The following is a 16,834-nucleotide window of genomic DNA, read 5'->3' on the forward strand; positions in this document are numbered from 1 at the left end:
TGCTTTTTCTTTCTCGCCATAGCCATCTTTCTTCGGCTTCATGGCTGATCTCAGAATGTAGGCCTCACAGGCCCATGTAGTGAATACAGTCAACGGCAACCAAAAAGCTACTCCAAAAACCAAACGCAGGCTAACACGTTAGTTTTTTCAAAACAGAGACACTTAAATAGAGTTTGTCTTCGTCGGGTTTTAATGCACATTTGCCAAAAAAGTCAACTTAGCTTGTTAGCTTGAGTGCTAACTAGCCGTAACTGTAACTGTATCGATATTATCTTCAAGGGAGTAAGGTAGTTTGTGTTTACTGATGTACCAAACGTAAATAGGATTCACTATGCTAGCAGCTAATTCAACGATATTGTTTAAAAGATATTGCAAGACAACAACGGGGTGTTTAGTAATTTTAAGTGTTTCGAGCAGTTTAAAAAAAGTTATTGATTGGTGATTGTAGTATTGCCTCGTTGGAGGGGGAACCTGTAGCAGAACAGATGGCTGCAGTTTAACCGCTCTTTTTCTCTTGTCGTTGCCGGTCTTTCTTCTTAATCTAATCTCCTAATGAACCTATTTCCTCCTTTCAGGTCTCTGACAAAAACCAATGGATTGAACTTGGAGAAGAGTTTAACTTTCCCAGAGGTTGCTCCAACGCTGCATTTGCTTTAAAACAGTACTACCTTCGGTGAGTAGCATGGCCATGCAGCAGCTCCTATCCTCTCAGGTAGCATGTGGGAAATGTTTACAAATGTGCACATGCAGTCAGCCTACACTCTCCTCTGCTACTAAGCTGCAGTGGTACAATATTGTGTGCATTTGCCATAGAGCAGGAGACTTTTACTCGCGCATCTCTTCCACATAAATTAAAGCAGGTATGATCTATCTTTTATGAGAGGTGTATATGGTCAAATTTAGTCAAATCTCTAATATTGTTTGGCAGAATACAATAACTAGTCTTCATTTATTATTGTTTTTTTTCTCTCTGTGGAAATGGTGCAGCCACAGTACATTTGATTTAGATGAACTTGCATTGTGCAGCTCTGGGTGTTGTTAACATAAATTGCAGGCAGCTTCCAAATCTAAACGCAGTCAGCTGCCAGTGATGGGAGCCTGGTTGTAAGCAGCTCTCTCCAACAGCTGGCATCTGTGGTTGTGGTGTTGTTGCTTTCTCTACACTCCTTTTCCCTTTACTCTCAAACCTCATGCAACGATTGTTCCCATCAGCAGCACCTGCGTGTGCGTGTGTGTGTGGGGTGGGGGGTTAGAGCTCCATGGTGGGGAAATGCTTGTAGCCTATCGTGGATATTGTAGGGGCAATTGTGGGTCACTGGTTGATGGTACAAGCAGAGCCTAATTATCTGTGCATGTATGCCAAGTTTGCCCTCAATGGAAGCTCTTGCAGGCTGCAAGCGTTGTGGCCGATTTGATTACTCACAGTACACGGCTCATGAGACCTGTGGCTCCTCAAAAGTTCACATACACTACAACTGTCTGACAGCATTGGCTGCTGTGGAGAAACACCTCAGGCACATGTCTGCTCGCTGTGCAGTGCTAATGAAGTTAATGCATTTGAGGCCTCTTCCTCCCCCAGAATACACTATTATATATTTTGTGTAAATTACTTACAACTTGAGACAAGGTTTTCTTATACATAAGAGTTTGCGCCCCTGGAGTGCCAAAACACCACAAAGGTGTTGCACTTCTGTGGTCTGACTTTCTAATTTACTGCATGTTCAATATGTTCCTGTTTTTATTATTTTTTTAACGAAATCTTGCATAGTTCATCTAAACACTACACATGCTGGTGCCCTTATTAGTAAGTCACCTGCCAAATTTGAAGCCTGTAAAGTGGCCCGTTGGGCAGTTATGCAATAACCAGACGGACAGAACTTCCTTGCATTTTCTAGATAGATGGGGAAACTTTCCTCATAGTTTCAATGAAATGCATAATTCAGAGATATTTTTCATCTTATGGTTGTTCCTGTAGAACGCCAGCTGACTGTTTTGTGTAGCTTCTAAAGTATTTTATAAGAGGGCACATATCAGACCAGCTAATGTTTCCATTATCTTGTGTCAGAAAGTGCTTTATAAATACCAGTAGGTTGATACTTTGCTCTGCAGTTGACAAGAAGCATAAGATTATGTAGAGTCATTAACATCATGGCCGTCTATCTTTTCTTTCAGTTTTTCATTTAAACGTTCACCTTTGTTACTCACAACAGCAAAATGACTGTAATTCTTATCTTTTTACGAAAAATATTTTGGGAGATGAATGAGGAGAGCCTGACGACTCCCTTAACCGACATGCTGTGTATTTTTTCATGACATATTTTAGAGATGCATTGTTAAGTTTATCTAAAGTCAGCTCTGCGTATTTGGTGTCAGTGGTCTTGCGTGAGGTAAGGCTAATAATAGAGGCAGTTCTCACCCCTTCCAGTCTACTTCTCTAATCAATTGTTACTTTTTCCCAGTTTATTCATGAAAAATTGGGTTAGCAGTTTAATAGTTGCCGGAGTGATTCTTCAGCTTGTCCTCATCCAGGGAGTTCAGAGGTCACAGCCAGTTACACTCTGGATACACTCATTGGAGCTGGGTCATAATCAGCATCTCACTTGGGGGCACTTAAGTTAGATAGATGTTTGTGATAATAGATTATTAACCTCTAGCTGCTGCAGGCATTTTAAACCCTTTTACACTTTTAATCAACATCAAGAATTTTATTGTAGGCCTTTTAACAAGCTCAGCTTAACATTGACTACTTGCACCAAGTACCAATTCTGATGGGTTTTTTCTCTGCAAGTGTAGAACAGCAGGTAGGATGTGTCATTGCTGGGATCCCACCTGTGACTGTTGTCTCATTGGATGGGACAACTGTTGACCAAACTTCCCGTTATGATTGAATGGGAAGATCATGATGTGGCTCTGGTGGGTCAGCACCTCCCACGCAGAGGTGGTTAATAAGCACTTCAGTGCCAGCTCCTACTGCCGCTGATTTGATATCTGAATGTCGCCAGATAATAAGTGAGCGCAGCTGTCCAGAAACATTTATCACGCTGGTTTTCCACTTGTTAAAGTGTCGTGTTTGTCGGCCCTACCTCACGGCACTGATTTCATTTCAGCTTTTGGGTGGAAGGATTCACGCTCTAGGTCAAAGCACTGGCATCAAATCACAGTGACACATTAGAGAATAAGCTTCGTTTATGAGATTGAGGGAATTATTGATCGGAAAGACTTGCAATAAATAAGATGTTGCCCAATAGAGCTGCTAACATGAAGGGCAAGCGTTGAAGGAAAACAAGAAACATGACCGAGGCTTGCATACACCATGATGAAGTTTTAGAAGGGTTCTTAAAATGTATTGCACATCACTGATTATTTTTAAAGTATTATGAGAAAACAAACAACATCGTTGACACACTGTGTGTGTGTGTTGCGATACGTATGCGGTAGAAGACTTTGAACATAAGTTGACATACATTTATGTTCTGCATAATGCTACTGTTTCACTGGATTTAGTTATTTTCGAAAGGCTGGTTGTATTTTTTCTGTGGCTGCACTGATTTAGATAATTGTGAGTCGATGCTCTTATACAATGATTTTCTATATAGGTTTTTTGTCCACTGTTTTATGCTTTTGGAGGTGGATTGCATCCAAGCACTCGCTGTAATTCGTAGAGTGAATGAGAGGTGTTTTTGAAATAAGGCATCTGGTGCAGCCACAGCCTGTGAGGGACTTCTTCCTCTGAACTATACTAACTAACAGAGAAGCCAAGTTAGGTGACAGGTGCCTCAGTTCAACCTTTGTTTGCCTTCTCCCACTGCATCCTCACTAGGAGGAGATCAGATTCTGTGTTAGTTTAAACGCACAAGTCATCTATTGTTGTTATCTTGATGAGATTTTTACACATGGTTGGAAATGTGTAACGGAAGTTGTTTTCCGCCTTGTTTTACACTTTTTATAAGGAGATTGTTGTTTTAACGTGACCCAGTACTACGGACATTTGTTTTGAGGAGTATTTTTTATTTACAGGACCTTTTGCACGCTTGAATCAAAATTGATTTGATGAATAAACATGGCAGTGAATGATCTACTGAAAGGATTTCAGTCGTGTTTTAGATTCTACCTTCTCATCTGTGCTATATTATGTGCACATTAGGCTTCTAGATCTTCTGCCAAGGACAGTTTTTACTATGTACGGTGATTTACACAAAAGAAACAAGCTTGTGACACCAGCTCTTTCTGCTTAATCAACCACTACATAGCAGTCTTTCTTTTTTAGATTGGAACATGCTATTTTCATAACGGCTAAATACTTGGACCAAACTTTTAGCTGTGCCTCTCAGCTGTGTGAAGCAGGTGCAACTCCACTGACGCTTTTTAAAGTTTCTGTGTATTTGAATGTTTTACACTTATCTCGCTGTTAGCGCAGGCCTTGGTACCAGTTGGTTTCCTCAACTGTATTTGACTTGTGACCTCACTGCTGAGGCCAGAATTCCTCATAACACTGGCAATCAGAGTTTTTGTTCATGTGAAATTGTGCATTGGGATTTTATTTTCCTGCAAGAAAGAATCAAAAACCCTGTATCTTAGCAACTGATTCATAGTCAGTAATGTTAGTCTGTAACATAAACTCAAATGTGAATTTCATTTTGATGTAAAATGTGAATTAAGTGGAATTTCCACAGCCATAGAAATCCCCAGAAATCCCTCACTAATATCAAACCATGCCACGTGAGTTTCTGAACCAAGTGAATAAGAAACTTGGCGGTAGAGAAATAGAAATTCACATGCGTCACACGGGTTATCCATTAAGACTATAGAGTCTGATGCAAAGTAATTTCTCTAGTTTAGTTTTATATGGAAGTAGACGATGCTGAAAATGGTTTGCAGGCATTGAAAAATAATTTAAAGTCCACTGACTGCGAATGTAACGACTCATCTTTTCACATTTGAATGCAGTTAGAATTAATGGCGTTCTTTACGTTGTAGTGCTTTTTCAATTAAGACGAGCATAAAATTCACAGTTTATACACAAGAAACACATTTCAACACCTTGATCTGCTTTGCATGTGTTAATCTTCACACTTGGACATGACTGTTCCAGTTACCATCTTGTTTGCGGTGCTGCTCTTTTCATTGTGTGTGCCAGTAGATTCTCCTGCTCATCTGAAACATCTGGATGAAGTGGCCTTTGATCTGGCTTGCATTAGCGGAGTCTTTATTCCCCTGCCTCATCTGATGTGCCGTGTGGACTTAAGAGATGTTCAAGGCCCTGCATGAAAAGCGAGATTTTACATCTTTGTTGATCATAATGCAGCTCTAGTTAACTATATCCTGGAAAAATGATGAAAAACACAATCCATGAGGAAATGCGCACAGCCTGTATATAAATTACTTTTGGGGACCACATAATCATATTAGAGCAACCACACCTTCTAGTGAATTGGGTTCTTACGGCAAAAGGCAGTGAAAATGATCTGAATATTTAAATATGTACCTGTTTCAAAGTCAAATTTAAGTGAAATTTGCTGGCCCACTGGATGTACAAAGCCTTATACTAGAGGACCATTAGTTGAGTACATGGGCAGAATAAAATGTATTTTTTTGAATGGAAGTTGTCAATGGAAACCCCTTTGTAAAACATCATTAGCTCCACAGCTGCCTACACTTCACTGTGTGAACCGCTGATGTGTGTCGTGGTACATGGCAGCTCGGTGACGCAGGAATCACTCGCTGCTTGCCTGTCCTGTGTTGAAGCGCAAGGTAGTGATGGCACAACTTTTCAGACGCAACCCTCAACCGTGTTCTCAGCCTGGCCTGGCCAGACCCACTGTCCAACACTCCAATTTAACACACACGAGCTGTAATTCTGTCAAGAAAAAGCTGCACAGTCATTGAGTCAGTACACAGTTGCACAGACTTCCCAAGGATAGTAAAGACCTGGAAAAACAGCAGAATTTCAGATTGGCTAATTTCAGTGCCTCCTTTAATATTTATATTTATAGATATTTATTTTCATTGACTGAGTTTTACCCAGCTACATTAACTCATCATTCCTTACATATGGTTTACCTGAGTAGAGAGGTTCGGAAGCATAATAGTGTGTCAAAACATCAAATTAAACCACCGAAAAGTGTCAAAACAAAAATCAGAGCAGCAGAGCAAACTTGCCATCACGGATAACATCTGAAGGCTCTTGAGACTTTGTATTTTGGCCAGTCTGTAATTTCACCTTCCTTCCAGCAGCGTTGGCCACCAATGATGGTCTAATCTCCTCCAGGTTCCTTGCTAACAGGCAGATTGACAGCTCTTATCTTTCATGCTAGAATCATTTCATTTACATGGACTCTTGATGTTTCATGGCCTCCAGCTTTCAGGAAAAATAAGAATTGCTGAAGTGCCTTTTACTCAACACGCATGTCCAACATTTGTAGGTCTGCACAAGAAGAAGAAAATTAATTTTTCATTGAAAATACAGGAAGACATATTTTAGGTATGTGCCACCTGCAAGGCAAAATAAATCACTCATAGCTACAGTGACTGAAAGCACATCACAGCAGATCAGAGTATTTCTTTTTTCTCAATTTGTTCCAAAACCTTAAAATATGAAGAGGAAAACCAAGACGGCTTGCTGGTGCAATAACTGATTGTAATGATAGTATTAACTTTGCAGTGAGAGGTATTAACTTGGGACAACTAACTAACAACTTAACTAACTCGACAATCGACTCTAAAAATGTGTGAAATTCCCATCCCCAGTATTGACAAAAGCCGAAGGCTAAATAAATTAGTCTGGGTGAGAAAATGTTCGGGTAGATGCATTTAACAACTCTACTTGCGATCCTAATTCTGTGTAAATATCTATGTCTTATTGGCTATTGTGCTGACATAATCATTTAAACGTGCCATATGTAAGAATGTGGCCAAAAACGGTTACTACATTCAAATTTCGTTTCCTGACGTAACTGGCAACCCGTGGTTGCTCGGCAGCTGAGACTCTACTGACTGCAATGATTGGTAGACGACGGTGTGGCGGCGCCACATGCCAAAACATGATTTAAAAACATAAACATGATTTGCAGTCTGCAAAATATTTTTTTTAATGCAAATATTTTGGCTGTACTGTTGTTGTTGTTGTTGTTGTTGTTGTTGGTGAGTTCAGTTTGTTATATGAACATTATTCCTGAGTCTCTGTGACATATTAGGAGGATTTTATGGCCAGTTGCTTTAGATTTATTACATAATGCACCTTTAACTCATAACTGAACATTTGATATAATCGAGATGACCCCAGGGTGTGGATGTTGCGGATTCGGTCTGTAAACCCTTTAAATTCTCAGATAATCCGGGTCAAACATTGGTACGGAACAAGGTCCTAAACCAGATCCCTCCTGGTAGTGGTAAATTGGCAATATATAATGCAAAAATTTGTGAAGCCAGAGCCAGGCTCATGGGAAACTGTGAAATCCACAAAATAAATAGCATCTGTAGGTGGATGTGGGTTTAACATCTTATACATATCAGTGGAGCACTGAGGGACAGGATGAGTATTTGGGTACAAGGGAAGCAAAGTCGCACTCACAGACAAAAAAAATCTTTCTCCAAATTCAATAACACAAAGGTAGACGGTGAACCATAATGTTGTAAGAAATGAAGTACACAGTCTAAGGAAAATACATTTTTCAGTCAAAGGCAAAAAAGGAGAAAGATTGGTCAAATAGCACTTTCTTTGACAAGCGTCACCTGTGGCTGATCTTGCACTGATGTGAAATTCAGTTAGTTTCTTTTGCAAAAAAGCTTAGTTTGTTCCCAAGAAATGAATCACTGTGTCATTGAACTTCAGCAGCCTGATAAAGAAATAGAGATGTTTGCAACCTTGTTTCCACAAGGGCTTTATTTTCAGTCGTGGTGTTTTTCTTTACGTTAAAAAAGAAATGAATAAAAATCTTAATTTGCAGCTTTTACTGCTCACTTGAACATGTTTCGATTATCATCATTATAATCATTAGCATAGCAACAATGCCAAATGTAGGGGAAACACTGCGATTGTTTTGTTTTGGCTATTTTGGTGAAAACACTCCTCCTTAGGTTATTCCATTTCGTTTGCATTATTTACTCGCTCACTTTCTTATTCAGTACTCTGTAGTGACCTTATTTGTTACATAACAAACATTGTGAATAGGATGAACCTAAATAACAAATTTCTCCATAGGCTCCATGTCTGTCACCAGCAAAGTTCTGGTGACTATTGACAAAGCGTGCCACCCTCGGCCTGTGTTTTGAAAGGCCTGCGCCATTAACTACCAGCTAACCTTTGTGTACAGAGGTTGGCAGTGGGATTGATTGCATGTCTGTGTCCATGTCCAGCAGGGGGCAATCAACTCCCACACACCAACACATTGAATGCATCTGGGAAGCCAGGAGTGTCTGTGTGCGGCTTGTGTGATCCACATGAGCGTAAATAACACAATACCAATGACAGACGCTGTTTTGAAGCTGCTTGTTTATCCGTCACCTGTCATGCTAGTTTCCTAATGTTTTTGGGAAGCAAAGCTAAGATCAGTTTTAGTGATGACACTCACACTTCCCTAAATGGTTTGCTTAAAGCGATGACATCCCAGTAGTTTGCTGTTGGTGGGTAGTCACATTCTACTGATGCAGGGAGCAGGGCGACTTATGTTCCTCTCATTGTGCATGTATGAAAAAGGGGAAGTGCAGGGAGAAGCAGTTGCAGTCAACCCCTCTTCCCCCTCTTTTTTTTTTTTTTGCTTGTGCCCAGACAGCGGTTGATGATGCTGCAGTTGGGGCCGCGGCCTATCTCTCCCGCTCTTTCTCCCTCTCATGCGCTCCTCACTCTCTACAAATGAAGGCTGAGTGTATTTATAGTCCAAGGTGTCACCCGGCAGCCAGCGGACGGGGGATTACCTTGGCCTCAGTGAACAAGCGGGGCCTCATTCAAAAACGGCTGTTTGCTCAGTGACTCACGACCACACAGGCAGGGTTCTCCGCTCATTCACTGCTGAGGTATTTTGATGCATGCTTGTAGAAGTGTGTGTGTGTGTGTGTGTTTGTGTCTTGCTGTTTGTCTGGCAGATTTCCTAACATCACATTTGGGTGTGAAAAAAAGTCTGATTTGGCAGTTATAATATTTAGCTAAAATGTGAGTGACAGTGAGAGATGAATTACTCATTGGATGTTGGAACTTGAGCTGGGATCTTGAGGAGCTATTCCTTTCAAAAGACTGGCTCGTTCTTATTATTGTAGTATACAATATTATATATTATACATATTTAATTATTTTTGAGAAACCAAATAGGGGTAACTAATTTTTGTCACTGGTTGTAATTATAAGGATTTGGATCAGAATGAATGAATCAAACTTGCACATTGCACCAATATACATTATTGGAGGAAGTTATTCTGAAATATTGATTACATTTCTTTGGCTTGTGTTTTCATTGTAAACATTCCATAAGGTTAGTGCCATATCACCATGCTTTGACAGTGAGATCACCGTTTTGGCTTTTCCCTCACCTAAAAAACTTGGGGATGCATTTTTGGCATGTGTTGCATTTTTGGCATGTGTTGCATTTTGTTTTGCCTTGCCTGTCTGCCCCAGAAAAGTGCATCCAGATGCTGCTACGTTTCCTCATTTTGGCAGTGTTATTTTAGTGCGGCACTCGCAAGTTTTATCTCCTCCCTTTCTGTCTGTCAGCAGCAGCGATGTGGCAGGCAGTGTTTTGTTTTGGAGTCACTGAGCTCGGCTCCTCCTCCAGGTTGATGTAAAGGCAGTGTGGACAATTTGCGTGTAAAAAGAATGGCTGGCAAACAAACGGTTCACAAACGTGACTCTGTTCTCATCGTTCATTTAAAAGATCCGTTCAAAAGATTGGACTTGTTTCGTCAACGTCGCAGCTCTATTTGGAACACTGTTGGTTGTGTTGCAGGTATTTCTTTCTACGTAGGGTTGCTGCAGTGCTTTTGAGACGTGGTGGTGTACGGTTTTGAAGAAGCCTGTTGAAACATCAAGAAATCTGTAAGTCCAGTTGCCACAGATTCATTTGGTTCTCATGAGTTTGCACAAAGCATCACGATGATGCTGGGCTTACAATCATGAAAACTCAGCTAGCTGAACTTGAGTGTTATTTATAGCCACATCTATTTATTTATTTGTAGTCGCGTCTTTTCTACTAACCCAACCTCTTCCTTAGTTAAGGGGGACATATTATGCAAAATCAACTTTTTAGTCATTTAAATCCTTATATTTGGGACTCTGGGGGTCCTCTCAGTCGGCAAAGTGTGAAAAAAGATCACTCAATTATGTTTTTGTGGTCCTCCTCAGTCCAAGTACAGGAGATTATTATTGGGACATCACAATGTGCTAAATTCCTGGAATTGTTGTCTCACGGAGCTCTGCTTTGTCTGTGAAGAACGTGAACGTGAAAGTTCTATTCTTGGCTCCACAGTGCAGCACAGAGTCCTACACAAACTTCCAGCCTCAGAGGATTTATCTGTCCAGTGGATACATGTTATATATGACGGCAATGTGCCTGCTAGAGCCTGCAAATTATCACTTTCCAAATGCTAACTGCTGTTAGCTCCCAGCAGCCTCTGTAGGTGGACCTAAAGAGATACTACTACAGCTGAGCTGTTTTAGCAGGGTGATTGAACTGCTGTGGTGCTTCATTCTTATGGTATTTTTACCAAAGCATGTCACAGACATGTTCATTAGGACACCAGCGAACAAGCTTAACTTGGAGAAATAGGTTATTATGATTCTCTTAACCGTTTGGTCACTGTCAAAAAAGAAGCGGCAAGATGCCAGGAAGGATGCAGGTTCTTTTCCTCAGAGCTGCTGTTCTGCTGTGTTGTAGGGCTGCAACTATTAATAGATGAGATATGCTGAATTAACTGTCAACTGTATTGATTCTTAAATGTGATTATTTCCTGCATTCTTTGCTCTGAATAATTTCAGTATGTTGATAAAACAAGACATTTGAAGACGTCGCCACTTTATGGTTTGCTAAGTGCCGGTCAGAATGTTTCAACAATTTCAAAATCCTTATGGAACACACAACTAATGAATGAACTGAGAAAATAATCCACAGATTAATCAGTTACGAGTTATCTCTCAGTGAAAATCCTTGTCCTGTTCGGAAACAGAATAACAGTGAAAGCAACACATTTAGGGGATCAGTATAAATGTGGATGGTCTAATCTTTCTATCACGGTGAGAAGTTCAGTTCAAAAGTCATCTATATCTGCTTGAAGTGACCAGTGATTTCTTCTTGGAAAATATGTTGACATGACGACATGAGTCTCTCACAGCCATAGGTGACGAAGAATGCTATATTCTGCACTTGTTCTATTTTAAATCTCAGCTATTGAATTATTTCATCTCATCTTTCCAGGATGTATTTTTCTTTTTTTACCCTGTAATGTGAGGTCATATTGGGGGGTGCGGCAGCAGCAGTAGTCACATGACTGTGCTGGCATCATGTATAAAGATGCTTTCCAAAGTCACACGAATGAACTTTCGTTGTGCAGTTTTTTACTGCAGTGTGTCTCCTTGACAACATGTACAAGAAGGTCAGTCAACTGATTTCCTCCTTACTTGAAATAAGTGAAATCTCTAACTCGTGTGTTTTTGTCTCCTATTCATAGTCCTCAAGTGTTATTTTAAGGTTAAACCTTTGTTTTGTAAGCAAAGACAGAATGAAATAATAGTTAGAATTGCACTGGGTTTATTAGACGTCTTTTCTTAAGACATGCACATGAAAGCGATACGTTATATGTTTTGACGACTAATCAAATAAATCAGATGAAAGACTTTAGCAGAAATTTTGAGGTGGAATTATTTCCTCATCCTCTTATTATTGAAGCTGTAGGGCTGGGCAGTAATTCAATAACAGACGCGTGTGCAGTCAAAAATGAAATTATTTTTGTGTAATTTATTTTTTGACAACTTAATAAATGTTTGGATGTGGCAGCATTTGGGGCCTTTTTTTTTTTACAGCCCAATAAAAAGGACTCTATCTTAATCTTCTGTCCTCACGGCGCCTGCAGATTGTATGTTCAGACATGCACAGCCTGTACCCGGACGTAAAAAGGCACATCGCTATGCTGCCTTCAAACATTGCCGTGCGGTAATGCTGGCTCTCTACGCTCACTTGATGTTGTGAACGACGTTGACGCTAGGGCTGCAGAGGTTAATCGATTACTAACTTAATCTGCTATTTACATACTCTGAATATACGATACCTGGTATCGGTACGATGCTCTGTATCAGTGCGATACTAGGCAACAATACGATACTCGGTATCGGTGCGAGACTCGGTAACAGTACTCTGTATCAGTGGGTGAAGAGCATTAGCTGGAGACTTATGTTTTTGAAGTAGCTTGAAATGGCTAATGTGTTAACAGAAATGCTGATATCAGTATTGGACACGAGAAAGTGGCATTGTGCAGATTTTTGTTTATACTTTCAGATGAAAGAGGATGTGTGTATGGACTCCATTTTCATATGAAGTAAGCTGTAATAAACTCTCATCTCTCACACAGTACACAAAAATCTGCACAGCTGGTCATATAGTGATGTTAACCTTCCAACATTAGTTAGGTTAGTGTCATGTTTCCTGTATTGATGGGTTAGATCATCCAAATCTCTCTGTATTTTCAATTATCGTGTCGGCAGCGGCATTTATGAAATATTGTATGTGGTTATAAACGGTGATGTTTTGTGTGCGATGCTGACGATGCTGATGTCAGGATAGCCATGTGGATAAGTTATGGCTTAGATGAAGATGTTTTGCAGTAGATCAGCAGGTTATTGCGCCATAAGCCAGCTTGATTTAGCACTGTAACTCTGCCTGATTTTCTCTGTTCATCAAACAATACTCTGTCAGGTTGTGTGATGTCACTTTCTACAGTTTAATAATTGGGACTGTTAACTGTTGGGAGGTAATCATTTCTTTAGCTTTCATGCAGGAGCAAATCTTTAAGTATCTTGCATTTCAGTGTGATACTTAATTCAATAATTTATCTATTTCCATTTTAGCTCTACCTCTCAGCCTAACATCTCCTGTTACACTTCCTGTAATCCCATCCTTTTGAGTTGCATTGCACATACAGACATTTCTGCTTTGATTTGACATTTTAAAGTTTGGGGAAAGATAAAAATAGGCTCCGTCAGTAACTTACTATAAAAGGTTACAAATGCTAGACCTGAATCTTGGTGTTTAATCGATAAAAGGCTTCAGTTTCACCACACACTCTGATGTGTCACAGTGGTTTACTTTATTTGTGCAAAGTATGACGGAGACAAATGCTGCGTCTGTGCTCCTGCGTATGGTCGACAGACCCCACACACACACACACCGAACACACATTCATGGTAAAATGTACACCAAGGGAGTCTTGGCTCATTGTCTTGTGTTTTTCTTTTTTCCTCTCTGCAGATATCTAGAGAAATATGAGAAAGTTCACCACTTCGGCGAGGACGAGGAAGAAGCGCAGCCAGGGAATCCCAAAGCCTCTCTCCCAATTGGTGCAATTCCCAATTCTTACAACTACCAGCAACACATTGTATCGGGTAAGCAGAGAGACCGCCTCACTGTGTTCACTTGTTCACTCTTTGTTTCTCTATCAGTTACATGGATGCACATTTTTCTCTGCTTGCTTCTTGTCTCTTTCTGTGTGCCCGTCAGTCGACTCGCACTCACACAGATGTGATCACAGCAAAGCATCGGTTCATCAGAGCTGTGAGAGGCATGCACGGGAAACTAGGCTACATGTTAGCACTGTGGCTATAACAACTTGAGCAGTCGATGTACTGTAGAGTATCGCAGCTGTCGGTGCTTTACAGATGTAACGACTCAATGGAACGTCTGTGAGGCATGATATTAAAACAGAAATGAGGTAGTGTGTTTGTAGCAGACAATCAACAGAGGTCTCTGTTTTGAAATGCAGGTTTGAGAATATCCAGACTTAAAAAACAGTCTCTGGGCGCAATTTTGCACAAAGGACATTATTTGACACTGATTCATCTCTGCATCACTGTCTTATATCCAACTTGTCCACACCTTTGTTCAGCACCATATCCTCAGTTAGATTGATACAAAACCACCTGAGCAGTTTTTCTCTGTCTGCTCTACTAAGTTTGTTTATTTTGTGGAACCTTGACAGATCAAGATCAGTGAGATTATTCCCCGACCCAAGCGAAACATACTGCACATTCACATTCATATAGATGCTTCTACTTAAGCTGCTGGAGTAGATTGGTTGTGTTGTCTCCAGAGGTCTGACCGTTGCCGAACAAAGTTCATCTTTGCTTTAAGAAACATCTGACTGCAACACCTCTGAATTGTCTTCTTGGCTCCTCCTTCTCATGTCCGTAGCTCAGCCAGATCATGTTGAATTGTTTTTACATTACATTAGGGACATGCTGATAAAATGTTTTGCCACCAACGGCAGAGATATTTTGGGAGCAATATCTGCCAATGATGTCCTGTTTTTATTTAAATTGTTCGAGCAGCTGTTCAGCTATAACAGATGCTGCCAGTGGGTGCAGGTGGCAGTGCTGCTTTTGGCCAGGGAATCTCAAAATGTGGCTCTAATTTCAGGGTGTTGCCAGGTAGTTGTGCAGGGGAGAAACTATTTAATGTATTCAAAGAAGTAATTGTGTATAATTTTAAATTGTCTTTACAATTGGAAGAAATACAACCGATATATCACTAAACGAGCTGCTTCTGCATGCCTAAAGACAATTGTTTGCATTGAGGATAGATAATATGCAAGGCAATGTATTGAAGTCTGAGATACAGACACTGCACTAGCATTGTGTACTCTCCAAATTGAGCTGATTTGATTTGTAAACTTCTACTTGAGAAGTAAGAGATCATACATCTTATAACCCATAGTGGTTTAAAACAACAGCAAAAAAAAATTTTCTTCATCATACCATGACGCAGTTACTCTTGAGCTTTAACATTAACTACAGCCAAATGATTACCTTTCCATGCGAATTGTTCCATGTTTGTCCACTTCATGTGTCCTCATTCTATTTAGCACACATTATTTACACGTTTTCTCATCACTGTTTGTCTTTTTTTAATCCAAGGCTATGAAACGTGCTGTTCTCATCAGGGCTTATTTGTTCTTTGCTAGTTGCCGACACACACCTAACTGTATATATATATCATTTCTTTTTACCTAAGCACGCTGCTGCTTTTTGTGTTGAAAGAGCAGTCCGTGTAACCACATCATATTTCAAACTAAGCGTTGGTAGTGCTGCAGATCAAAGCCCCAGCCTCTTGTTTGTGCTGTGAATGTTGGATGTCCATTAGCTGCACAGAGCTGTGAAATTGACCACTGAGCTTCTTGTCGAGGTAATTGACCGCCCTGACAGCAGGTATTGATGAAGAGGAGCACAAAACACTTGTTGTTGTTGTGTTAACCGTTTGAGTTTAGATGAAAAAGCTCCCAGCCCGCTGGTCACATACCCTTTTTTCCAGGTAATCATTCCACTGCCTGCTGAGGTGGTGACTCCAAAACACGTGCGGTGGGAAGAGATGAGTTTATTCTGTGGCTTGTCGTCTGCAAACGTATGCATTACATATCCTTTTTTTAATTTGAATTAGTTATTAAGTTCCAGTGGTTACCTGCACACATTGGTCTGTCTAAAAATATGGCTTGATGACACCAGAGTCGCACCAGTGTTTCAGGGCAGAGAATGACGCTTCAAATATATGAACATTCAAATTTGGCAAAGTAGTTACTTGCCACACTTTCCTGTGGGGTTAAAAAGAAAGAGAGTTTTAAGAATTAGATTGAAAATACTCATTTTAGTGGCTGGTTAAAACTGCAGAACAAAAAAAAAATCATGCCAAACATTAGTAGGCATCTGCTTTGAGGCATTTGTTGGTGTAGCGTGCATGCAGACATTTAAAACAACATGGTATAATATACATACATATAGACATATTATGTCCTATGCTCTGGATTTAAATGTAAACAAAATACAGTAGCACAGTGTGGTTGACTTGGCTGGTTCCGTGATGATGAGTTATTTGACCACTGATCTCAACTCTGTCCTGTTGTCATGTTTCGGTTGGGTTTATAAGAGGAACACTCTGTTGCCTCTGCAGCTCTACATGGTGTCGCTGTGCTGCAGGTGGTTGAGAATCGGCATAGAATGAATTTACATCATGGAAATCAAAATCTAAAATATCCCTTGTATGGAAAAAGTACATAAAGTGGTTGATAACAGTAAATCAATGCATAGTTAACTGAGGTACAGTGATGATTCTTTCTGCCACAAACGGCTCTTTAGTTTTTACGATTGGACCTTTAAAGTTGGAGTGTGTAGAATTTATCAGCCTTTGAAGTGAAGTTGCATATTGTAGCTGAATATCTCACCTCACCCTCCTCTTCCAAGTGTGTTGAGGACCTACGCAGGTTAGGGTTTAGCCTCTCTGTTGTGGGCTGTTGCAAAAACACGGTGGTCCAACATGGCAGCTTCTGTAGAGCTGACCCGGCTCCTCATAAATACAGTATGAAACTGATACAAGCAGCTGATTGTCCTCTTTGTGAAATTTAGTATAGCTATTACAGTATATCTTCAAATCCTGCCAATATCTTATTTTACACTCCTGCACCTTTTAATTATAAAAAGCCAATCATGGACATTGACAGTCATGTTCCTCTGTGAGACGAGACCTTCACCCGACAGCTCAGAAGTACGTTTGTTTTGATTGAGCTCATTGAAAGTAAAAACCGCTCTGCGTTTAAGTGGCTAAAGATTTGCAAAGGCAGTAGTATGATAATGGTGGTATAATGAAATGACGGC

The 16,834-nt window shown here is 40.3% G+C and overlaps 1 protein-coding gene across 1 annotated transcript in view; it reads left to right on the forward strand.

Annotated features, from left to right (window-relative positions):
* Positions 1–551: 551 nt before the first annotated feature.
* The window catches only part of arid2 (AT-rich interactive domain 2), a 33,274-nt gene continuing 16,991 nt past the window's right edge, over positions 552–16,834 (forward strand). The window contains exons 1-2 of the mRNA XM_083906913.1: positions 552–673; positions 13,446–13,579. The gene's annotated coding sequence lies outside the window, so the exon portion shown is untranslated. The remainder of the gene's footprint in view (positions 674–13,445; positions 13,580–16,834) is intronic.

This window comes from Microchirus variegatus (genome assembly GCF_963457635.1).
Source record: "Microchirus variegatus genome assembly, chromosome: 20".
NCBI lineage: Eukaryota > Metazoa > Chordata > Actinopteri > Pleuronectiformes > Soleidae > Microchirus > Microchirus variegatus.